Here is a 26,087-nt window from a genome sequence, read left to right on the forward strand (position 1 = left end):
TTACCAGACTGTGGGAATTCTCCCAACCAAGTAGCAATGTTGAACAGACTGGAGTGGCTGTTTCCTTTAGGAGTCTAAATACCTGCCTTGGCATCACCTGGTTAGGTCCTTGGGTTGTCTGGATGATGCTTTATTGGCATGGGCCCATCACAGAACTTGCAGATAATTACCTCAGATGCCTCATCAGGTGAGGATTCAAGGATAACTCATGGCTCAGAATACGAACCAGCTTAGGCTCAGGGATGTCTCATCATGGTTTGCCAGTGCCAAGTGGTCTTTCTTCAGACAGTGTGTCAAGGCTCTGTGCGGTGGTTTGATAACAGAAATACTATTTCCATGTATGGTTTTAGGACCTGATAGAGAACCATTGAAGCTTTGCCATTGACTTTAGTGGGCGCAAGATCAGAACCTTAGATCAGTTCCAAGTGGCAAAAACACCATCACAACTGGTGCTCATATTCGGTGTTTCAGCAGGGACGATGGAGTGGATACCGATCTACTCACTCTTGGAAGATGTCTATCCTCTTTCAGATTGGTGGATAGGGCAGCGCCATTACTTCTGTTGTGCAGATATGTACATTTAAAAAAAATCCTTTAGTCTGCACAGCTGGCAATGTTTCCTTTCGTGAGCACTGTATTAAATCCATTAACAAACTAGGTATTACTTTTCTTGGTTATTAACTGCTTAAGATTTGTTAAAGACAACCTACGATTCCTGCAATAAGTTGTGAATGGTGAATAGAAAGGAAATGATAAGGCATTGTGCAGCACTGTGCATCCTTCATTATATGTCTATATTGGCTATATGCAACTAAAAACAAATAGCCAGAAAAGGCCAATGAGACGTCAACACCAAAAACAATCCTTCAAACAGAACTACTTTTAAAGAGCTTTCCACACTCCTATGTTTTCTTACTTCCCTTATTTCCATCTCAGACTCATCCCACAATTAATTAAATCTTATCCCTGCCATATAGGAGACATCCTCTTTAAGCTGGTTAAACCAGTGTAAAAGCTGCATTGTGCCACAGGAGCATGGCAGAATAGTCACAGCAGTGATCAGGACTGGGTCCTAGATGTTACTTCTCAGCATAGTCTAAAATTCATGATACTCATGCTACTTAATTTTTTTCTCTGGAAAAAAAAGTATGCTATTACATTGCTTGTAAATACGTTCAGTCTTTCAGATATGGTATTGAACATAACAAAGTGGAGAAAGTTCCAGTGAAACATCTTACTATTACTGGGTAGAGACGAATAGTGTGTCTAGAGCTGGACTGGGTGATCCTTTGGTAGAGCAACAGCCTCTAGCATTGTTACAGCCTGCATTGATTCTCACAGCATTCTGCATAGGTTAGAGCAGCCCTGAAACTTCTCTAATTTGTATCAGAGGAGGAAAGAAAGGTGGCTCACCTGCCCCTTCTTGGTTTCTGAAGCTGAGTACAGCTTGGCCAGACCTGAAGATCTGTCCTGATATGTGACTACCTTAGTTCAGCTCTATTTTTTATGTCCTGGCATGCTTACTGCATTTCATACAATATACTTGCCCATATAAAGGAAGTGGCATTTTTAAAATTGGCAGCTGCAAGATTCATTATTTGGAATCATATGCGTGAGCCCTTTCTTCACAGTATGTACACACACACACACACACACACATATATATATTAGGGCTGTTGATTAATCACATTTAACTCACGCGATTAACTCAAAAAAATTAATTGTGATTAATCTCACTGTTAAACAATAGTATACCACTTGACATTTATTAAATATTTTTTGATGCTTTTCAACAATTTCAAATATATTGATTTCAATTACAATACAGAATACAAAGTGTACAGTGCTCACTTTATATTATTTTTTATTACAGATATTTGCACTATAAAAATGATAAACAAGAGAAATAGTTTTTTAAATTCACTTCATACAAGTACTGTAGTGCAATCTCTTTATCATGAAAGTGCAACTTACAAATGTAGGGTTTTTTTATTACATAACTGCACTCAAAAAGAAAACAATGTACAACTTTAGAGCCTACAAGTCCACTCAGTCCTACTTCTTGTTCAGCCAATCGCTAAGAGAAACAAGTTTGTTTACATTTACGGGCAATAATGCTGCCCACTTCTTAATTACAATATCACCATGGCACTGTTGTAGCTGGTGTCGCAAGATATTTACGTGCCAGATGCGCTAAAGATTCATATGCCTCTTCATGCTTTGGCTATCGTTCCAGAGGACATGATTCCATGATGATGACACTCGTTTAAAAAATAATGCGTTAATTAAATTTGTGACTGAACTCCTTGGGGGAGAATTGTACATCTCCTGCTCTGTTTTACCCTCATTCTGCAATATATTTCATGTTATAGTAGTCTCAGATGATGACCCAGCACATGTTGTTCATTTTAAGAATACTTTCACTGCAAATTTGACAAAATGCAAAGAAGATACCAATGTGAAATTTCTAAAGATAGCTACAGCACTCAACCCAAGATTTAAGAATCTGAGGTGTCTTCCAAAATCTGAGAGGGATGAGGTGTGGAGCAGGGGTTCTCAACCTTTTTCTCTCTGAGGCCCCCACAACATGTTATAAAAACTCCATGGCCCACCTCTGCCACACCAACTGTTTTTCTGCATATAAACACCAGGGCAGCATTAGGGGGTAGCAAGCAGGGCAATTACCCAGTGGCCCTGTGAAGCTAAGTTGCTCAGGCTTTAGCTTCAGCCCTGGGCTTCAGCCCCATGCAGTGGGGCTTCAGCTTTCTGCCCTGGGCCCCAGCAAATCTAATGCCGACCCTGCTTGGTAGCCCCTCTGAAACCTGCTCATGGCCCCCCAGGGGGCCCCGGACCCCTGGTTGAGAACCACTGGTGTGGAACATGCTTTCAGAAGTCTTAAAAGAGCAACATTCTGATGCAGAAACTACAGAACCCAAACCTCCAAAAAATAAACTCAACCTTCTGTTGGTGGCATCTGACTCAGATGATGAAAATGAACATGCGTCAGTCCACTCTGCTTTGGATCATTATCAAGCAGAACCCGTCATCAGCATGGATGCATGTCCTCTGGAATAGTGGTTGAAGCATGAAGGGACATATGAATCTTTAGTACATCTGGCATGTAAATATCTTGCGACGCAAGCTACAACTGTGCCATGCAAACGGCCGTTCTCACTTTCAGGTGATGTAAACAAGAAGCAGGTAGCATTATGTTCTGCAAATGTAAACAAACTTGTCTGTCTGAGAGATTGGCTGAACAAAAAGTAGGGCTGATTGGATTTGTAGAATCTAAAGTTTTACATTTTTTTTATTTTTGAATGCAGGTTTTTTTGTACATAATTCTACATTTGTAAATTCAACTTGATAAAGAGATTGCACTACAGTACATGTACTAGGTAAATTGAAAAATACTATTTTTTTTTTTACTTTTTACAGTGCAAATATTTGTAATAGAAAATAAAGTGAGCACTATACACTTTGTATTCTGTGTTGTAATTGAAATCAATACATTTGAAAATGTAGAAAACATCCAAAAATATTTAAATAAACGGTATTCTATTATTGTTTAACAGCACAACTAATCACACAATTAATCGTGATTAATATATATATATAAAATGTATCCCCTTATTTGATTTTCAAGTGCTTTCAGATTTGTCAAAAGTTTTCCTTTTACTATTTCGTTGCTAAAGATGCCTCATCTGAATTTTTCTTTTGTTGCCATAGTTTCCTCTTGTTCTTGGACTTTCTGAAACATTTTGGAGACTGTTCTTCTCTATTGACTTTTGTTCAATATTGTTTTCTTTAAGCACCAGGTGATCACATTTGTAGTTTAAGAAGGTCAAAACTGTGTAGAAGTTGTGAAGTTTCCCCCTTTTTGTGCTTCAAAATACATAATGTTGCAAAAGAGTTTCTGTTATAAAATCTGTTTTTAGTTGCTTGTAACTTTAAGAAATGTTGATGTTAGATTAAAGTTTCCAAGCTTGGTTTCTCCATGAAGGAGAAAAATATGTTTGAAAGTTGTCATTTGGCATGGAAATACCGTTCAAACCCATGTGCTTAAATAGGGTAATCATAGCCTCTGTCATGTGCTTATAACTGCAGAGGGAAATGTAAGTGCAAAATGTTACTAGGCTCAGTGTATAGATAGGAAAGTTGAAATACAGATTAAAGTCTTCCATAGGCAGTACTGTATTATCATGGGTTAGAGTAGACCTTAGTCTAAGCCAAAAGACTTGGGTTAAAATGTGTAGGTCTGACATCAATTTCTATGTGGCCTTTGAACAAGTCACTTAAACTCTGTCTACCCACTCCATAAAATTAGAAGAGTCATGTATGTCCACCTTTCTCCAGTGCTTTGAGAAATACAGATGACAAATTGCTACATATGTTTAAAGTATTAGTATTAATATCATTCTCAAGGTAAGAAAACTGAGATAAAGAAAGGTGAATGGTATATTTTGGCATCAGCATGGGGCAGTGTGTTAGGTCTTGGCCTACTTCAGCTGTAGTATATTGTTGAATTACAATGAACTGCATGCATTTTATATAAATGGCTTTTATGTACTGTGTCATACAAAGTACTACAAGGTCCTTCACATGAATATGTTCCTGTAGGGGACGGCTGCTCCACTCCTGGAGAATTTAGGCTGCAGCAGGCCAGTGCACCTGTGCAGACGGCCAACCAATTAGAGAAGGGCTTATTGGGAGCCAATCAGGGCCCAGATTGGAGGCAGCCAATCAGGAACAGGCTCAGCCCTATAAAAGGGCTGCTCAGGAGGGGAGCAGTCAGTCTGTCCCAGACCTTCAGGGAGGAAGGTCTGTCTCCTGAGCAGGAGACCAGCACCCAGGACAGCGCAGTGCTGGGCAGGCTGAGGGAAGCAGAGTGGAGCTTCAGCCTGAGACCTGCCAGACTGTGGGCCCTGAGAAGAAGGGCCTAGAGGGTGCAATGGGGTCAGAGGGGAAGTGACCCAGGGAAGGCTGAAGGCAAGGGGAGAGAAGGAGGGCCGAGAGGCTGCCGTTAGAGGGTCCCTGGGTTGGGACCCAGAGTAGTGGGTGGGCCTGGGTTCCCCCCTTTCCCCCTTGTGCTGCAGCGGGCTGTGGAGCAGTGGCCGAGTCAGGCTGCAACCTGCCACCTGATGTAAGAGGGGCTAGAATTGGGGGTTGTGGCAGGCTGCTGAGGCTGGTGCAAAGACTCCTGTTAAGCGCTCCCCCCCCCCCCCCCGGAAAGGGGTGTGGATGGACTGAGGGGCACTGCCGGAGGGCAGTGGTCTGGAAGAGGGCGCCACAAGCCGGAGAGCAACACAGGTTCAGACGCCAACCAAGAGCGAGACAATGGATGGGACACCACCAGGAGGCGGTGCTCCACTGGACAGAGCTAATTCCCAGAGGCAACCAGCAGGAGGTGCCAAGTGGTGAGTCCCAAACCCGTTACAGTTCCATTATATCAAAGTAGTATTTGATCATATAATTAATGAGCAGTGTTTTCATGCACATGTAAAAGAGGCTGAGTAAGAGTTTACCGTAACTTTGGCTGTTCCTGATTGTGAACTTGATCTTGCTCCCATTGAAGTAGGTGGTAAATCTACCATTAACTCTAATAGGGATGGATCAGGCTTAATTGTACAATTATAAACCTAACATAAGTTTTTGCTGTAAATTTACAGTCTATCTAAGGGTTTTGTATTGACATCCATCACCACAAGAATTTGATCACCTTCCATAGGTTGGCAATAGCAGAGTCCTGAGTTGAACTTCCTGGAGTTTCTGGCTTTTCTTCTCTACTGGGTCATAGAAAGTTCTGCATAGGGGTTGGGGATTTTAGGAACAGGACAACAGGGAAGTAGCTGATGTTGCAAATATAGTTCTGTTTATAGTAGAAAAGTTTTAGCAAAAGAGGTTTGGCAGCATTCCTTAAAGATGGTCAGAATCTGAATGAATCTAATTTACTCTGGAGGTTCATTCCACAATTGTATCTTCTCAGATGAGAGTTCTTGTTCTGGGCTTTATGATCTGCATCACTCCAAAGGAGCATCAACAGATGCAGATGATCCTGACTTCTCTTAATATATTCAGTGTTCATACAAATGACTTAATGAAAACTTATGAACAAATTACACTCTCTGGGTTATTTGCAAACTTCAGATATTTTCATTTTACATTATACTCCCTGGTTCTTTGGGGCAGGGACATCTTTTTGTTCTTTGTTGGCACAGTGGAGTTCTGCTTCATGACTTAGGCTTCTAGATGCTATGACAATAAAAATAACAAATAATAAAGAGAATAACAAAATATGATGAATTATTCATTTTTTGTCATCATGTACTTCTGGTATGATTTTTTTCAGATGAATAGTTATTCATTATTAAATTTGAAACTTTCAGGTTTCATGAATATTTTTATGACAACAACCAAACACAATGTTGGTTTTTTTATTATTAGTTAAGAAAATATTTGTGGCTCCCAGTTTGTGTTATTTGATCAGCTCTAAGGCACAATCCCATCAGAATCACTGACTTCTATGGGAGTTGGATCAGCCCCCTAACGTTTAAGCGTTGTATGGGCTTCTTGTCCCAAGAGTACCTGATATCCTATCTGTTTTTTATAACAGCTTTCAGATAAACTGACTGGAGAGGAAGCTCCCAGTCTTTAAAGTTGCATCAAAATGGTGCCTGTAGTGCTGCTTCGGTGATTGCATGGGAGAAACACTGTAACTATCTTCTTGAACAAGTCTCCCTACTAGAAATATTCCTACAGATTTATTAACAACGTCAAAGCCACTGGTATGGTTTATAAATCACAAAGAGATATATGTTAGTGCAGATTTCTCTAGGCATGCCCTGTCTTGGAGCTGCAATGCTGTACCCAACTCTGATGCTCAGGTTAGACTGCTGGTGTTCTGAGACTACAGCCTGTCCTATCCTAGGGCACATTGATTTACTGCAGTTTCAAACAGTAGTAGTTGAAAGCAAACAAGGGAATTTTAGTAGTAGCAGGGTAAACATGCACCATGTGCAGCCTGCTGGAGCAATGTAGATTTATACCCCAGCTGGCCGGGCACTAACTCTGTCTATAGACAAGTCCTTAGATTGCAAGCTCCTTGGCAGCAGGGACTGTCTTTTTTTTGTTGTTGTTTTGGTTTGTTCAGCACAAAGGAATCATGGTCCATGATGAGGATTCTAGGTGCTACAATAATGTAAATAACATATAATGTTGATGATGAAGATTCAGATGACTTCCCCTGCCTTAGTCATTCCTTAGGAACATAGCTGGGATCATAGTCTGGCCTAAAGTATGCAGCTGACTAAACATTGTAGCATCAAGCAACCAAGAGTCCTGTGGCACCTTATAGACTAACAGACGTATTGGAGCATAAGCTTTCGTGGGTGAATACCCACTGCATCTGACAAAGTGGGTATTCACCCACGAAAGCTTATGCTCCAATACGTCTGTTAGTCTATAAGGTGCCACAGGACTCTTGGTTGCTTTTTACAGACCCAGACTAACACGGCTACCCCTCTGATTGTAGTGGTGTTATCCAAGCTGAGCAAAGTGGAAACTGTAAGCAAATAAGACAAAATCGTGACAAGCAAATTAGATTGTGAAATTCTTTGGTTTCCTGTTCTAAAATGGTGTGACACAGGACAGGATTTTTTTTTTTTTAAATATTTTTGTCTTGACAATGTCCCCTTTTACGTTGTCTCTCCTTTTTTCTTTTCAACTTCCTGTGTGTTCCTTTTTTTTATCCTTTACCTAGTCCAAGTTTTGCATGTGAGAATTTTGGATATCATGCAAAACTTAAAACTGTGCTTCACAAATTCACAACCTATATTCTAGATATATGATGACTATGGTGTCTGCAGTAATTTATGATTCAGAAATAATGAATTTTTGGGCTAGTCATAGGTTCATGCAGGTAGTTTTCATCACATGCATAATGTCCCAAACTATACTTACCCAGACAGTAACCAAACACACTAACTTCATGGGGTTTTTTAGAAGATAAAAAATAAATAGGTAATGTTACTACTGTTGCACATGAACAGTAGCACTACAGTATATCTCAACATGAAAGCTTATTTTATTATCACTTAAGGAAGTCATTACCCTTTTATGAGTGCTTACATGCTGCTTTACAAATATGTCACCACGGTTACATTATGAAAGCAGCATTATATTTGCTAGTGGCATTTTATAAAGCAAGGAAAGTAGTTTGAAAGTAACTTTAAAAAAATGTTCTTATGCTTTCTACCCTGATAATATTGTCCCACATTCATGTTAGCTTCTTTGGTTTGTGAGTGTGTGGTTTTCATTTGTTAAATTTAAACTAGCACATGGAAATTATTACAATATAAGCAAGCCAGTATGACCATGATTTAATTTTGCAGATTAGAAAATTAGCTGGATCATCTTTATTAGAACAGGTTTTACACTGGTATAAAGTAAAGCTCACTCTTGGCAGCAGTTGTGCATTCATATTGTTACCTTGCATGGGGAAGCACCAATGCCCACCATTAATTGAATACCACGGGGCCAATCCCTGTGTTTGAACAGCACATAGCTAACATGATTTCATGTTGGAAAGCTGTAAGGAGTTTTTGATAAATTTGAACTATATTCTTATATTATTACATGAATTTAGTACATACAAAGGGTCAATCTAAGGTATCCATACCTAATCTAGCTTTCAGGAAAAGATGTTAATACATCTTTAGTTGTTACTTAGGAGACATTGTGCTTCAAGGATTATTCAGTAAAGAACAGTTCAGTGAAAGTTCTTAAGGAAGTGAACTATTAGTTTTCTAACTGATTTGTCAGTGGCTTGCAGAAGACTGAGAGGCTAATTCTGCAATGATAAGAACAGATTTCTCTGGCAGGAAAACAGTCTGTTTCATAGGTTGCAGCTAGTTTGCAGATTTTTTTTTTCCATTCTGTAATTTGTGAGAGCCATAATGTAAATGGTACTGGATTTAACAGTGTCTAAGATTTCCTGTGAAATTTAAAAGTTAATAATGTGCATATGTTTGTCTATATATAACATCTTTGATTTTTAAAAACAAGAAACTCTAGAAATTACAGCATATGCTGTAGTTAATAAAACATCCAAATACTTATCCTTATGTATAAAATAATACAGTGTAAATGATGAAGCTATTCTGAGTTCCTAAAATCTGGTGTGATTGCATACTGATGGCTAACTAACCACTTCCTTCATCAAAGAGCAAGATGAGTAACGCTGTAGGCAGATTAAAAAATGAGTAATTTTCACTCTTAAAATAGCTGTATTTCAACTGTTTTATTTTAAGTAGCATTTTTATTTTAAAGCCCCTTGTTTTCAGATGATTGATGTAAGATATCATGTAGACATCAAGTTTATCTGCTTTTTCATATAAAAATAGAAGTACCAATCCAACTGAAAATCCTTAAGCTTGAAGCTCAGATCTTCTGACCAACTAAAAATTTTGTGGAAGTTTAGTGATGAATCAAAACAAATGGACTAAATCAAAATCCTGAATCTGAACCCACCTGAATTGTGGAGGTGTTCAGATCTAGCTAACTGTGAGCACCAAACCAACGCCTACGTCAGATAACTACAAATCTTCTCACATACAAATTTATAACAAGAGAGAACCTTTCAGGTAGCCCAGTGTGCTCATATCTTTGAATGTGTTTACATTCTCATAGAAGCATATAACTTAGAGATGGAAAATACCATTAATTATTGATTTACATAATCTTGTGTCTTCAGTGAAATATTAATGTCAGTGCATGGTATTTCAATAAGTTACAATACCCAGGTTAGCAATTTAGAATTTAACTCTCAATGCTTCCTTTCCAAGGGATGTCTTGCAGACTTCACTCAGAATGTAATAACACCTACATGTAAACCCTTTCAGTACCTTACAACTTACATTGTGCAGTCATTGAGCTACCATGAAATGACATTGCTCTCAGTAGATGCCCTAATGTCATAGGATTTCCCCTCCAGATTTTAGAATATGGATATATTAGGAAAGCCAGGTCTTCTGCCCCTGCTAGAGTCACTTCCACAGCCTGCTGACATAAATGGAAAGACTCTTTTAACTTCAGTGGGCTATGGATCGAGGTCCCTGTTGGTTACAAATTGTCCTTTCCAATCAGCTGATTCCAAGGACAGTTTGAGCTAAAACTCAGAGTTCCCTGACCCTTGTGAGTGTTTTCCTTTGTAGGGAATGATGTGGACCTGAGTAAGGAATGCAGGATTGAGTCAGTTTATTCCTTCATGACTTCACATAAGGAGACCAATCAGTTATAAATTTGGATTCAATCCTGTCTTCATGAGAGCTGCAAGATCTAGATTTTCAGTGGAGTGGAGCTCTGAAAACAGGTCAGAGTCAGTCAGTGAATGTAAACACAAAATCTAAAGCAAGAATAAGAGCAACATTTTCCAAAGTAAAGATGCATATACTAATGCAATTCCAGATATCCTTAGGATTCTATAGCTAATTGTATAGGTTTTATAAGACCAATTCCTCTACTAATCAATATACAATTAGCAATTACCATAGTAACTGCAATGTACAGTTTGGCATGGTATTTAGGTTACGTTAACTCTTATGATACAAGACTAAAGTGGGAAATACAAAGATATCAGATAGAAATATTTAACATTTTACCAGTGTTTTAAAGGGAAAAAAATTCATACACTTCTTCAGTGCTCAAATTGTAAAATTTAAAAGTACTTCTATGCTCTGTCTTATATATCTATCCCTTCCCTGGGACTATGATCAGACCCTTCCATCTATGTCACTTTCCCTTCAGGGAATCACAGCCAAAATGCTATGGCTGCAGTCAGCATATACGTTGTAATATATGTGAAGCTATAGAAAGCCATGCATGAGTGGGGGCTAAGGAAATGACCTATTGTAATAGCTGTTTTATCCCTTTGTCTGACATACCTTTCCCTGCAACCTTCAACTCAGAATTGCAGCACTTTTCCCTCCTCATCTTTCAATTCAGGAAAACCTTGAAAATGAGCTCTGCATTCTGCTTGAATTTCTTTCACTCCTTAGGAATAGTTTATGCTTGCCCAACTTATCCTGGGCTATTGAATTCCAGCAAACTCCATGATCCTGACCACTTGTCCTTTTTAGGCTATTTATGCTCTTACATGTCTAACACAATGTAAAATTTATTTCCATGCATATGTATAACTTATAGGCATCAGTTCTGCACCTTAAAGAACAATTCAATCAGATTTGGGAGGGGAAAACAATTTTATTTGTTTATATAATAACCTCTAAAAAGAACTATATTATGACTAATGATAAGCATTTTCTCCAAGATCTAACTGCCCACGCATTCAGCTGGACAAACTTGTAAGATTATCTGTAATAGCACCATCTGGTTACTCGCAGCAATATTACATATAAACCCTTGTGCAAATTTGCTAAATCTCAGTATTAAGTGATAATGGTTTACATTGGATGGATGATTATTCATCTGTGCGAAATGATGGCATGATCTCAGTCCCATTCCAGATATCCACATGACAACCAAACCAGCTTCTTAATAGAAAGTGTGAGTTGAATTAATATGGAGACAGTCACTGAATTGGGCTTCTCCCCAGCTCCACAGTATATGCTGCCATACCCAGTCTCTTTCAAGGAGGTTTATTTTCTTAATAATAAACAGAAAAACAGTCTTTTAACTCAGTCTTCACTTTCAGGTTTCAGCTCCACCCCTCTCAGGGGCCTCTGGTAGCTTCCCAATTCTGCCCTCTCTCTGGAACAGCAGCATCAGGGCTTTCTCCCTGAGCACCTGGCCTGTGCTTCGGGGGGGCCTACCACAGGAGTTAGCACCACACTGCTGTGGCTTTCCCTCCCCAGACACAGCCTGTCCCAATCAGTTTTCTTTTTCCTGGTCATTGGAAGCCCTTTGTAGGCCCAAATGTAGCTCAGCCCCCATTAATTGCCTGGATTGGACTCATCTGTTCTGATCCAGGGGAGCTGAGCCTAGTCTATCTCCAGGGACCAGCTATCCTGTGGCAGGCCCCAATTCAAGAAATCACATAAGCACTTTACGCATGCGCTTATGTGTTTTCCTGAATTGGATCTTAAATTGCCATCTCACCTTCAAAGGTGGTCTCTCCAAGTAAGGAGTCTTTCATACTGGTGGGGCAGTGAAGGAAATGGTGTACTCCCTTGGCTTGTGCTATTCTTTGGTTAAGTGCAGTCATCTTTTCAGTGTTTCAATCTGGCACCTTTTAGAGGCACTATATTTAATTTTAAAAACCCTAATTTTATTTAAATATTTACATACCCCATACATAATTGCATAGCCCTTTTGAATAATTCATCTACTTTAATAGCATCTTAAAAAGTTTCTGCTCTTACTGTGCTTGTTTTGTTTCTTATATAGAGAAAAATGGTCATATAAAATTGTCAAGCAATTTATAATTGCTTTATATTTTAATTCCTCGTCTTCGAAACAGACACTTGCTCTACCAAATGTCCCAATATACTCAACCACACTTTACAACACTGAACAATCTTTGTCAAGAATGTCAAACAATTTCTTTCCCATGTTCAGATTCTCTATTCTCAGTAAATATTCCTCTTTGGGGATTCTCCTCTTCCATTCATTATAAATCATGAAATAAGTATCCTGTATTGTCATGTTAACTAAATGGTTATAGATGCATTACCAAGCAATGTATGATTTATGGAAATGGGTAGTGTTGATGGTAAATATCCTTTAAACATTCCCTTTTGTGGGGCCAAGTGTCTGCATAAGTGTGGCTTCCACACATGTTGTAGTATTTCAGTGACTGAAGCAGATTTTAAGAAAACATATTTAAGTAACAGCAACAAACAATGTATTAAGTGAAAACAATACTGATGTTGCTGTAGTCCCGCCTGGGTATATTCTCTATCTTATCTCTGCAATTGCTTCCTATGTTTGCATGTGAGTCTCAGAATGTCAACAGGATGTGAGGCACTGCATAGTGTCCTGCAGGAAGTGTGCCAACTTTAAATGTTCACTGGATATTTGAAGCCTTTATAGCAAATATTCAGTTACCTCGCAGGGCTGGATCTTCCCTCACCCTGAATCCACAAAGGTTCTCCTGAGGTTGTACAATCTTTTCCACTGAGCACCTTTGATTTTGTGAAGTTCCTCCCTTGAAGGGTATTCTGTAGTCATTTGCCACTGAAGTAAGCTCTGAAAACATGACTCCTCAGGACCATGATGAATGAGGGAGGGAGGGAAAGTTGCAGGGAGCTTTAAACAAAAGAGAGAGAACCTCTGCCTCCTCATTGTTTCATTGGCACAGAGTGAAAATGAATGCAGGTTAAGTCAAAGAAGTACAATGTTATTATATCTATGCATTGTGTTGCTTCCTGCCTAACTATCTGCATACTACGTTTCTCTGGCACCCATAAGTAATAGTCACTCTTGAACGCAGGCCCTCTGACTCCAGTTCCACTGATCATGATACACTCATTAAGAACAATGTAGGGGATAGTCTGCAGAGGAAATCTCTCAAACCTGGTTCCCTCCATGGGTTTTTCTGTGAGATGTACCCATTTTGTTACTGGCAAAAAAGTTAGTTTTAAATTATTTTATTTCTATTTATTTCTCTTTGCAGCCTTCATTATAGCTCTGCAGAATGTAGTTTAGAGTGGGAAGAACCAGGCAGAGACCACTCAAGTTGTGTTTTGGCTGCTCTCACTCCAGCCCTGAATTGGTGGAAGGGTTTTTGGGGACAGTTCTCCTGACTATATACAGTTAACTTGACAAGGACACAGACCATTAGAAGTATACTGAATTCTGGAAAAATAAGTGAGATTGGTGAAGTATGCCCCTTGAGATAAGCCTCCTTGAAGCCACAGGTGAAAACAGGAAGATGGGGAGTAGGGAGGAAGGCACATTTTAATGGGCTTCCTGGACCTGTTAAAATGTGCCGGCATACATTTCACAGCTGGAAATAAAGATGGTAGATAGCTACATCTAGAGGCAGGACACATTTTGATATGAGAGGGAAATCTGGCCTATACTTTAAATTAGATTAATTCTTTACGTATTTTTCTTCACTTTTCCTATTTATTTATAATGTAAGTTTGCTTGGTGCTAATTGCAGTGAGGTATAGGGCCACAATTTAGAGGTTACAAAATCTTATCCAGTCTCTCATCATCCTGTGCCATCCCTAAAACTTGACCCCTGCCCACTGCTATATACCTCCATTCTCCCTATGTTAAGTTTCTGTTCCTTGTATTAGCTAGCTTTGCTCCAAGTTTGTAATCTTGAAATATAAAATAATTTGTATTCTCAAAGGTAGCCTAGTGAGATTTTTATGTATTCCTCTAATGCCACTTTCTAATTCTGACAACAACTATTGAGCAATAATAAAGAAGTAAATACACATTTTAATAAGCCTATTACCGGCTTCCAGATATGATTTAATTTATAATAATTTTACAGCTTGGATCAAAGCAAGCAGCTGTTTCAGAATTTTTAGTGTAAAAGTAAATTGGAAGGATTCACAGAATTAATAAATAACTGCATATTCACTAGAAAAATACAACAAGACTATCCACAGGCCTGTGGAGTTCCTATCAGAATCCACATAGATGCAGGCCAACACAATCCTCGTATTCAGATTTCTCACACATCTAAGTTACCGATAAGAACAAAAAAATTGCCATTCTGGGTCAGACCAATAGTCTATCTAGCCCAGTATCCTGTCTTCCAACAGTAGCCAGTGCCAGATGCTTAAGAGGGAACAAACAGAACAGGGAAATTTATCATGTGTTTTAAGCTTTAAGCCATATTTGTAGTCAGAGGTTAGGGATACCCAGAGCATGGGGTTGCATCCCTGACGAGCTTAGCTAATACCCATTGATGTATCTATCTATCCTCTATGAACTTATCTAATTTAGGTATAATTCTGTTAAGAATGATCTTGAAGGCTGAAAGCACATGTATGGTATACTACCCATACCCCAGGCTTTTTTCCTCCTGCCACAAACAGTACCTTAATAGAAGTTGGATTACACCATGGGCAGCTTTAGTGTGTTCATGGGTTCATTTGCACCTGCTCAAATCATGAAACCTAGGTAGCAAAAACAGGCAAACATACACTTCTTTCAGCCTGTTGCGGAGAGGAGGCTTTGAGGGCTGAGTCTGTCTGGAAACAGGGCCCAGTTCTGTGGGACAGGAGCTGCTGCTGCAAGGTGTACGTTGTGTGGCCTCTCTCTCCACCCCACACACAGTGGCTCTCCTCCTCACAAGGCCAGAATTAGGGCTGCAGTGTCAGGTTGGAGGTGTTGCTGTGGGTGGTTGATGCCCCCTTAGAATCATAGAAGATTAGGGTTGGAAGAGACCTCAGGAGGTCATCTAGTCCAACCCCCTGCTCAAAGCAGGACCAACACCAACTAAATCATCACAGCTAGGGCTTTGTCAAGCCAGGCCTTAAAAACCTCAATGGATGGAGATTCCACCACCTCCCTAGGTAACCCATTCCAGTGATTCACCACCCTTCTACTGAAATAGTTTTTCCTAATATCCAACCTAGACATCCCCCACTGCAACTTGAGACCATTGCTCCTTGTTCTGTCAGCTGCCACCACTGAGAACAGCTGAGCTCCATCCTCTTTGGAACCCCCCCCCCCCCCGCCTTCAGGTAGTTGCAGGCTGCTATCAAATCCTCCCTCACTCTTCTCTTCTGCAGACTAAATAAGCCCAGTTCCCTCAGCCTTGCCTCATAAATCATATGCCCCAGCCCCCTAATCATTTTCGTTGCCCTCTGCTGGACTCTCTCCAATTTGTCCACACCCTTTCTGTAGTGGGGGGCCCAAAACTGGACGCAATACTGGTGGCCTCACCAGTGCCAAACAGAGAGGAATAATCACTTCCCTCCACCTGCTGGCAATGCTCCTACTAACGCAGCCCAATATGCCATTAGCCTTCTTGGCAACAAGAGCACACCATTGACTCAGATCCAGCTTCTCGTCCACAGTAATCCCCAGGTCCTTTTCTGCAGAACTGCCGCTTAGCCGGTCAGTCCTCAGCCTGTAGCAGTGCGTGGGATTCTTCCATCCTAAGTGCAGGACTCTGAACTTGTCCTTGTTAAACCTCATCAGATTTCTTTTGGCCCAATCCTCCAATTTGTCTAGGTCACTCTGGACCCTATCCTTACCCTCTCCAGCATATCTACCTTTTCCCCCCAGCTTAGTGTCATCCGCGAAATTGCTGAGGGTGCAATCCATCCCATCATCCAGATCATTAATTTAGATTAACAAAACCAGCCCCAGAACTGATCCCTCACACAGTCCACTTGATACCGGCTGCCAACTAGACATTGAGATGTTGATCACTACCCATTGAGCCCGATGATCTAGCCAGCTTTCTATCCACATTATTGTCCATTCATTCAATCCATACTTCTTTAACTTGATGGCAAGAATAGTATGGGAGACCATATCAAAAGCTTTGCTAAAGTCAAGGTATATCACATCTACTGCTTTCCCCATATCCACAGAGCCAGTTATCTCATCATAGGAAGACAATCAGATTGGTCAGGCAGGACTTGCCCTTGGTGAATCCATGTTGACTGTTCCTGATCACCTTCATATCCTCTAAGTGCTTCAGAATGGATTCCTTGAGGACCTGCTCTATGATTTTTCCGAGCACTGAGGTGAGGCTGACTGCTCTGTAGTTCCCTGGGTTCTCCTTCTCTTTTTTTAAAGATGGGCACTACATTTGCCTTTTTACAATCATCCAGGACATCCCCTGATCTCCACGAGTTTTCAGAGATAATGTCCAATGGCTCTGCAATCACATCAGCCAACTCCCTCAGCACCCTCATATGCATTGCATCCGGCCCCATGGACTTGTGCATGTCCAGCTTTTCTAAATAGTCCTTAACATGCTCTTTCACCAGTGAGGGCTGCTCACCTCCTCCCCATACTGTGCTGCCCTGTTCAGCAGTCTGGGAGCTGACCTTGTCTGTGAAGACCAAGGCAAAAAAAGCATTGAGTACTTCAGCTTTTTCCACATCATCTGTCATTAGATTACCTCCCCCATTCAGGAAGGGTCCCACACTTTCCCTGACCTTCTTGTTGCTAACATACCTGTAGAAACCCTTCTTGTTACCCTTCACATCCCTTGCTAGCTGCAACTCCAATTGTGCTTTGGCCTTCCTGATTACCCCCCTGTGTGCTCGAGCAATATTTTTATACTCCTCCCTAGTCATCTGTCCAAGTTTCCACTTCTTGTAAGCTTCCTTTCTGTGTTTAAGCTCACTGAAGATTTCTCTGTTAAGCCAACCTGGTCACCTGCCATATTTACTATGCTTTTTGCATATCAGGATGGTTTGTTCCTGGATCCTCAATGAGGGTATTTTAAAATACGGCAAGCTCTCCTTTGGCAGGTTAGTATCATGTATCTATCAAATCAAGAGGCTGCATCTGCCCCATGCACTAAACTCAGTAGATCTAATTCAACTCTCATTTAAACCAGTGTAAATCAGAAGTAACTGCAATGAATAAACCAGTGTAAGTGAGAAAATAAGAGCTTTCCACCTTACTTCACCTGACTCAAGAGTCCCTTCTCATAACTGTTGTACCCTACCTGTAGTCTGATCTGTCTTCCTTCCTTGATACAAATGCTGTACCCACCTGGAGATTGTCACGCTTAAGCTAAGCTGTCTGTGTGGTGGCTGATGCTAGGGATTGAACTGAGGACCTCCAGAGCTGAAAATATTAGTTTCTACAGCTTTAGCTACAGGTTCTGTAGCTGTGGATATAACAGATTCACCTCCTCTGTAGATCAGGCACAGAGAGGAAATGCATAATACACACCATAATCCTTGTCTATGCCTATTTTTCCCATCACCTCTAAACTCCTATTGCTAAATAGAGCAATTTTTCTCAATAATGATCAAGCCTGTAAATAGTTTCCTATTGTATGATATCTTTTGCACCAATATACATTCAACTATCTAGACTGTTTGAGGGCGTTCATTATATTTAGAACTTTGTGTATTGATTCCTGTACTCCAACAGTCAAAGAGTGACAGGTTTTTTTTATTATTATATGTATATGTTGCTATGTGTTTATATTTCTGAAGGCAAGGTCAAACAAGTGTATACTGCACTTGGAGCAGGAGGTGCTGAGGTTTGTGATGGTTCACAGCTCCTATGGGAGTTTATTCAATGGGCAGGGACCAGCTCCTGAAAAGGCATTGCATCTGGCATAGACAAGGTATGCCCTTGTGGTTGACAGCTCCATTATGTCTAAGAAGTGGAGCTGCTGACCACAGTCCTCATCTTGAAAGTTTAGGCAATTTATTTGAAAAAGATTCTGAGGCCAGGCCATTGAGTGTTTTTGAAGATAGATACCAAGACCTTGAACTTGGCTTGATAGTCATAGGAAGCAGAAGACGGATTTAGTGTGCTCATGGTAGATCATAGTGTTGAAGATTTATGTTTATGCAGTGTTCTTTAGTAATTGGAGTTTTCTAAAGGCTGATGGCTTCCTGCCCAGGCATTTCATTGCTGTAGTCTAGATGGATGGTGATGAAGGTATGCATAACTGAGGTAGTGTCCTCATCTGGCAAGATGGGATGGAGTCTCCTAGCTAGCTGGAAATGTTAGAAAGCATTACATGTGGATGTTGCTGTGTGAGAGCTTAATGTCAATGAGAAATTTAGGAACACTCCTGAACTACAGACTTAATTAACCAATTGTTGGTCTGTCATAAACCAAAAGAGACTGCATGGTTGCTGCAAACCCTTCATAGTGCTTTCCTCTGCCCATCAGCATTGTTTCTGTCTTGCTTGGGTTCAGCTTCAACCAGCCGCTGTTCATCCATGGGCTGATCTCATCTTAGATTTGGGCCATTTTGTTGGTAGTGATATGTTCATATATGCTGAAGAATAAGTAGAACTGTATGTCATTGGCGTATCTTTGCCATAATTCCATGTCATCATACCTATTCTCCTAGTAGCTCCATGTAAATTTTGAATAGGAGTTGAGGAAGAATTGTTCCTTACAGAGCGTCACAAGTTGGGGTCTGTGGCAGAAGTTCAGTTTCCCACCACTGTTCTTGGGGTGCATCCCTCCAGGAAGGACTCAGATCATTTTAATGCATTCACCTGGACTCCTGCCGCCTCTGTCAGGCAGGACAGCAGTATCTTATGAATTACAGTGTAAAATGCTGCAGTCCAGGTGGATGAGAATGGATGTCTGATATCCATTCATCAACAGCAAGAGATCATCCTTCAGTGCTACTCTGATAAGGTAAGACCATCTGTGGTGCCCTCCAGTAGCAGATTGCAGCATGGCAAGCATGCCTGCCTCTGTTTCCCTTTGGAATCCCTTTAGACTCTTAATGGCAAATTCAAACCCTTGTATTAATTTTAATGCTAGTCCCCTCAAAATAAAACCGTTTTTCTCAAAACCCCAGAGTAAAACAAGGTTACAAAGAGCAGCTCTTCAATCCCTTTCAAAGGTCATTGTTCTCAGGCCACTCTCCCAACAGGTTGACTATGCGCTGTGTGAAGAAGAACTTCCTTTTATTTGTTTTAAACCTGCTGCCCATTAATTTCATTTTCTGGCCCCTAGTTCTTATATTATGGGAACAAGTAAATAACTTTTCCTTATTCACTTTCTCCACACTAGTTATGATTTTATTGACCTCTATCATATCCCCCCTTAGTCTCCTCTTTTCCAAGCTGAAAAGTCCTAGTCTCTTTAATCTCTCCTCATATGGGACCCGTTCCAACCCCCAATCAGTTTAGTTGCCCTTCTCTGAATCTTTTCTAATGCCAGTATAACTTTTTTGAGATGAATCTGGATGCAGTATTCAAGATGTGGGCGTACCATGGATTTATAGGGCAATAAGATATTCTCCGTCTTATTCTCTATCCCTTTTTTAATGATTCTTAACATCCTGTTCGCTTTTTTTGACTGCCGCTGCACACTTTGCAGACGTCTTCAGAGAACTATTCATGATGACTCCAAGATCTTTCCTGATTACCTGTAGCTAAATTAGCCCCCATCATATTGTATGTATAGTTGGGGTTATTTTTTCCAATGGGCATTACTTTACATTTATCCACATTAAATTTCATTTGCCATTTTGTTGCCCAATCACTTAGTTTTGTGAAATCTTTTTGAAGTTCTTCACAGTCTGCTTTGGTCTTAACTGTCTTGAGCAGTTTAATATCATCTGCAAACTTTGCCACCTCACCATTTACCTCTTTCTCCCAGGGCCAGCTTTAGGACCTGTGGGGCCCGATTCCGCAGTCCGGGTCTTCGGCAGCACTTCAGCGGCGGGGGGGGGGCACTCCGCATCTTCCGCGGCACTGAAGGACCCTCCGCCACCGAAATGCCACTGGAGCGGACCACCACTGGGTGAGTCTAAGGCGCGGGGCCCTCTTAGGCATGGGCATGGGGCCCTCTTACCCGTGGGGCCCGATTCCCGGGAATCGGGGGAATCAGCCTAAAGCCGGCCCTGCTTTCTCCAGATAATTTATGAATAAGTTGAATAGGATTTTCCTAGGACTGACCCTTGGGGGCCCAGATTTGTTGCTCCCTGCAATTCCCCCCTGATTGGCTGCGCCTCACAAAGCGTTCTGGGCTGCTCAGAGGACTCACCTCCACTGCTCTTTGAGGTTAACCATTTCTGCACCTGTGTGGGGCAGACACCCCATCACAGAGAACTTCTGCTTCTGATCCCCATCTCTGTGAAAAGTCCTGTTTGGTAGGTCAATATTTACACACACAAATTGTTTCAGTTCTTTCCAGAAAGCAACTCAGTTTAATTTTTACTGTAAAGCGGAGACCTTTGGCTTTCTAATTCTAACTGGCAGAAAGCCATTTTGGGTTTTTGTACATGTGCCAAAACATATTTTAATAACCTTGATATACTTCTGGATAAATGTTTTTTTAAAAACACATTAAGATCTCAGTAATTGTTGGTCACAACAAAAGTGTAAAATCTAAGTAACAAGACTTACTAGACTTACTTACAAGTCTTCCAAGACTCACTATTTTTGTGATAATTTCTAGCCTGACAAAAGGGACTAGGTTTCAAAATTTGGGGGTTCAAAATATTTAAATAATTCAAGCTGAGCTTGAAGGTTTTCCAAGTAGCTTTCATGTTCAGGGTTTTTGCTTGCTCTGAGAATACAAAATATACCATTTTTTTCAACTGTCTATGTCAACTATAACCTTGAAAACTGTAAAAATAGTTTGCAAGCAATGCCATCATGATTATTCGAATGTAGTCAGGCCAGTCATTCCATTTTCAGTAGGAAAGCATTTACAGCCTGGATATACTCTTAATAGGTCATTCAAAACATCATTTTTGATGGTGTGTAGGAAAGATGTCCCAATCAGTTAACAGTATTTAGATGGATGTTCCATGCTGTAGCACTTTTTCAAAGTGCTATGTAAAACTTCACATGATGTCCGCATAAATTACTTTTATTAATTCATAGAATGTAACATTATTTTAGAAGCATGCAGATTGTGACTATCTTACTTACACTAGTGAACAGTTTTTTCACAGGAGTCATCTGACTGACAAAGGCAAAGTGATTTTTTTTTTATAAATCCCAGTTATGAAAAAAAATAAGCATTCACTGATAGCGTTTGCAATTCACTTTGACATTATTTTAATAGCCTAAAATGTCAGTAATATATGGAAATAAATTTGTTTATTTACCTTTGACTTTTAGGTTGCAATATCTTTCATTACTCAAACTGGACTGTGGATACTTATACATTGTGCATCAAAATATGAAGCTCAATTACCACTAAGCTAGGATCCAGATTTCAGGACTGAGGTAAAATTGTGGGTAGGGTTCTGGATCCTGTTGAATGGTGCTGAAATCTCATGAGATGTTGTCTGGAGACTTTAATAACACCTGAACTAGAAGCAGAAAATGGAACCCAACTTGGAACTGAAACTATCAGGACAGTTTCAGTTCCTGGGATTGAAATATGACCAACCCCTCCGCTGAAATTCAAGAATATTCATACATAATGTTTCAGGTTCCTCCCATGTTAGATACACTTGCAAATATACATAGTAATACATAAGGCCTTGTCCACATGATAAAAATAATAATAATATGTTGCCTATTATTTATACTAGCATTAAATACATTAATATTTTAATTGTTAATTCAAAAAATGTTTTGTAGAAATCATTTATTTGTGTAGCCTCCAGTCAGTAAGATTACTAAGATACTAATACATTTTAAACTATGTAAAAGCATTTGTGGGGCAATTAAGAATGAATTTGATCCTGACTAAGCTCATGAAAGATCCTTCGAGTCCTAAAGTAGCTCATATATATCCAACAGTTAAATACTGTATATTACAGTTCAAAAACATCAAAAGTTTTATTTCTGGGACTAAAAATTAATTTGGGGAATCCGTGAACTACTGGCTCTAATGACTGATACACTCGTAACTCTTGTTAAGTTAGTTCAAATATTGGAGGTCAGCCTTAATAGATCAGTTTTTCCTAGTATTTTCATCAGCCATGATGATGCCTCTTTATATAATCTGGATTTGAAGGGGGGAATCGGGGAGGTCTTTTTTCATAACGGGAGAAGACAAAACTCTTTAGTAAACCCATCTCTGTAACAGTCTGCCTATAAGAGTAGTATACTGAACTAACAGTTTTTAAGCATTTCTCATTGATCATTGGTGGGATGGTCACTTAATGATCAAATTAGAGCTCACTGAACCAGAGCTGTGGTAACAACAATAACCAGCCTTAAGTCAGTCCCCCATTTCAGATTTACAAAGCATCCAGGTGGAGTTCATTACAGTGAATCACCCAGCATGATTCTCTTGACAGCACATTACAAAAGCAGTCTAAATTAGGGTTGGTTGTATTGCTAAGCTTGTTTCCTGTTCAAAACGTGAGGGTCCCCTTCCTCTCACCCGCATCCGCTTTATCTACAGTATATTTTCCATCCAGGGAGGTCTCTCTTGCTGTTTGCTGCTGCATTTGTATACCATCTGAAATATTTATGAATTTGAATGTTGAAGCATTACATGTTTCAGATGAGGCTTTCACAGCTGCATGTCCTTGTTTCACAAATTCATAACTGAGAATTTAACCAGCAAATGTTTAATCTTTTTTTAAAAATGGGCTTCCATGTGGGGGGTGCTGGGTTGGAGTTGCAATACCTTGTCCATCACTCTCCTGACAAGCAAGGCTGGGAGACCTGTGGTGGCATGGTGGCATTGCATTTGAGCCCCAGGGAGTCTGCATTAGAAGCAAAACTTGTGGCTGGGTCAATGTTGAAGCTCCAATGCAGTCCTCCTTAGTAAAGTCCCAGTGTATGAAGTGGGGTAAAATTCAGGAATTTATTATGTTGTGTTGAATGGCCTGTCTGCCTGTTAGGTTACAGTATGGTGTATATGTTGTTTGGGTATGACATTAAAGGGTCCCACGGGGATGTGGAGTCCCCAGGAAAGAAATCATAGAGTTAAATAGGGTCTGAATATTTATAATCCAATTAAAAAGTCACTTAACTCGGGGACTGTCCTTGGAAATCAGCTGGATAAATACTATTTACATTAATAATCAAAGATTCAGTGGAAATGTTCAAATGACATAGTGACAGTTTTTAATGTAATGCAATATAATCTAATTTAATTGGACAGGCTAATCAAAGGGATAGCTTCCACCTCTGAACTCTTTTAATTTTAACAACTAATGGGTACTAGACATGGATGAAATGCAATTCCTATATCTGTAAGGGATGAATATTTTGTTCATCATAAATATTGCTCATATGGTACTAGAATTTATGTTCTACTGTGTCTTTAGGGCATCTGAAAATGTTCAGGAAAAAAAATGGTGTGCCATTGACTTCAATGGAACTATCCTGGCTTACCCTAGCTGGGGAATTCAGTGTGTGTGTGTGTGTGTGTGTGTGTGTGTGTGTGTACACAACAGTTCTTTTATTCTTTGTATCCACCAGTACTCCTACCTTGTCTACCATATATAACCCTTTCTCCTGTTTTTGGCTCAAATTAGTTTTCTATACTAACAATCTTTACATTATCCTACAATATCCAATTTATAAAAATACAGCAACCAAGGAATGTACTTGACATTTTGAATACCATACAGTTAGAAATGCTACAGAATTCCATATCAGTTTGCATATAAAAATCATTTGTTTTTAAAAGCAGGATTTGGATATGAAATTCTGAAATACTGTATGAAAATGCTTAACTTTAGGTACAGGAAATCCCAGAACTGAATTCTACATGCCAAACATCTAGTATATGTACAGCGTACATATACTAATTTGCAGTCTATAGTTGCATTAAAATGCATTTTATAATATAATTCACACTTTAAAAGGTACACATTATTTCACAGAGGACAGCTCATCTCCAACAGATTTTATCCCTATTTCGACTTAATGGCTTTGTGGAAGGCTTAGCTATAAGTGCAGCATGTGGAGATTTTTTTTTATCTTTTTTTGACATTTGGGGTGCTACACATTTATCAAGAAAATGGCAACATCTGCAAAGCTCAAGCACCACATATTAATTTACGGTGCTGGTGAATTTTAGAATTCTGACTAGATTGGTTTGATTTCCCCCATCCCATCTTGGTTCTCTGTCTCAGACCCTGATAAGAAGATTCCATCTAAGCCACTCTTCCCAGATCCTCGGAGTAGCTTGCACCCTGATCCTCTATTTCTTGTTGCCTCTTGATAGCTGCCTTTTGCTCCCACCTCCCTCAGTGAGAACAACCACTCCTGGCAGCTAACTAGCAGGTGAAAGTTGGCAGGCAGTGATGCCTGGGAACCAACAGGCAGTCCATTGACCATGGAAGGAGAAAGACAATAGGGGCCTTCATTTTTGTCCACACTGGGAAATGCATCTGTTCACAACAGATGTCAACATTGGGTACAGCTGAATTGATCCTAAATTGGTTACTTGCAAGACTACACAGGACCAAACCACGTGCAGCAATGTTACAGAAAGTCTGGTTCAGTATTGCTTTAAACACAGCTCAGTTACATTTTGTGAAGTGATGCTGAATGTGTTTTGGTTTTGTCTAGTCTTGTAATTAAACCATGTTAGCACCAACTGAACTGCAACCAATGTCTCCTCCTATAGCAACTTTTTAACCTTTTTCTTGTCCCTTGATTCCACCTCTGTCCTTTTCCTCTGCTGGCAACCTGCTGTCTTCAATAATGTTGGGCCACTTCTGCTGTTGCCTCTTTTGGTCTCTCCAGTCTTTCTGTTCTGTCAGCCCTTTCCTATGCAACTTCACAAATCCCATATTTCCAAGAGTGACCTGTGGCCCAGTCCTGACCATCTAAATCATTATGTTGGAAGGGAGAGGTCATCCAATAAAGAGAAAGTAGATTCATCACACTAGTAATGCTATGCAAATACAAAATATCAACTTTTATCCCAAATGTTTCCAAATTCTCAGTATTCATGATGGTGTGCTTCAGAAGTTAGCTAGACATAACATATTTCTGGCTGCATCTTTTGGACATTACTCATTAACTCACCTACAATAGACAACCTCATTGGATGCCCATACATATTCTTTTAATTGCCTGTGCTTCTGTCAGTTGCTATGATTTCATAGCAGCTGATTATAAGCTGGATGCATCAACTAATTTTCTCAAGGTAAAGGTACCAAGAAAATGTGGGTTCAGCTGAGCAGAAAATATAATATGTATGCTATTTCATTCATGATATGTTTTGGTGGCAGAAATCTTAACTCGATGATCTGTATACACTTAGGATAGCCTGTGCATGATATTGCGGAGTTCATGGGAATAAATGTGAGCAAAACAAGGTATAATAGAGGAAAAATAAAGACAATTTGGTTTTTCAAGGTGTTGAAACATGGTATCATTATGGACTGGCATTCTATGTTAGGGTAAGACAATCAGATAACAATACTAGGAAACAAGATCAATGACAAGTGAATCGAAGCCATGGTGTTGCCCTTTATATGAAACACACATTTAGCACATGTTGAGCATCCTGGTCATACCTAAGAAGCATGCCAATTGGATGTGTGTATGGATCATGAG

General features: G+C 39.9%; 1 long non-coding RNA gene across 1 annotated transcript; it reads left to right on the top strand.

Moving 5' to 3' along the window:
- Window positions 1-4,805: 4,805 nt before the first annotated feature.
- Window positions 4,806-25,818, top strand: LOC135984299 (uncharacterized). The gene is made up of 3 exons (XR_010602234.1): window positions 4,806-5,414; window positions 20,254-20,397; window positions 21,726-25,818. It is a non-coding gene; the product is annotated as an uncharacterized LOC135984299 (long non-coding RNA).
- Window positions 25,819-26,087: the final 269 nt, after the last annotated feature.

Source organism: Chrysemys picta, chromosome 6 (genome assembly GCF_011386835.1).
Source record: "Chrysemys picta bellii isolate R12L10 chromosome 6, ASM1138683v2, whole genome shotgun sequence".
Lineage (NCBI taxonomy): Eukaryota > Metazoa > Chordata > Testudines > Emydidae > Chrysemys > Chrysemys picta.